General features: G+C 50.2%; 1 protein-coding gene across 1 annotated transcript in view; it reads left to right on the forward strand.

Moving 5' to 3' along the window:
* NKRF (NFKB repressing factor) overlaps positions 1-814 on the forward strand; it is a 20674-nt gene that overhangs the window by 352 nt on the left and 19508 nt on the right. The window lies entirely within an intron of this gene.

Here is an 814-nt window from a genome sequence, read left to right on the forward strand (position 1 = left end):
GGAGGCTGGAGATTGGAGGTGCTGGAGGACACCCGAGGGTCCACTGTTGGCCTGAGGGTAAGGGTGGCCAGCCATGGTGGCAGGGGATGACATAAGAGCTGGGAGGATACAGAGATCTGGAGAAGGGCTCCTCTAGGACCAGGGATGGGGGATAAAGTAGTCCTGGAAGAGGATCAGGGAGAGGTGGTTGTAGTTGGGGGTGGCGTGGGAAATGATGTTAATAGCAGAACCTCGGACCTGCGTAGGGCCTTCCAAGGATGGATGCGGTACCCGCAGAGGATACTCAGACTGTTGCGGGCTGCTGCGGGGAGGGAGTGGACCCCTCGGCTCTAATCCTAGTCTCTTCCTGACCACTGTCTTCTCCCAGCCCCTTTAAATAAAAACATCCCCCCTCTACTTAAAGCCCCCAAACTGGGGTTTACTGTCTTCTCCGGAGGAGGCGGTGTATATCAGGTCTCTGAGGCACAGCTTCAGCTTCGCTTGTATATTTGCGCATAATGTGTCTGGACTCAAACAAAGAAATGGATATATCTACTGTAAACATGGACTGCACTCTTTTTGCCTTAAACGGGATAAGGAGGATTAACATTTGGCCTCAGAATGAGGTTTTAGGGGTGTGTGTCTGTTTCCTCCTTTCCTAGAACCTAGTAGTGTTCTGAACAGGCCTCTTTGAAAGCTCTTTGCATTCGGTGGAGACTGCAGTATGGTCTCAACGCAGTATTTTTTTTAAAACAGGCTACTCAGACCTCTGTCCTTTCAGAACCCCTAAGTCCGCTCTATATATACTAGAGTAATCATTCCTTTGATAGACTAG

This window comes from Tupaia chinensis, unplaced genomic scaffold (assembly GCF_000334495.1).
Source record: "Tupaia chinensis unplaced genomic scaffold, TupChi_1.0 Scaffold145659_1, whole genome shotgun sequence".
Lineage (NCBI taxonomy): Eukaryota > Metazoa > Chordata > Mammalia > Scandentia > Tupaiidae > Tupaia > Tupaia belangeri.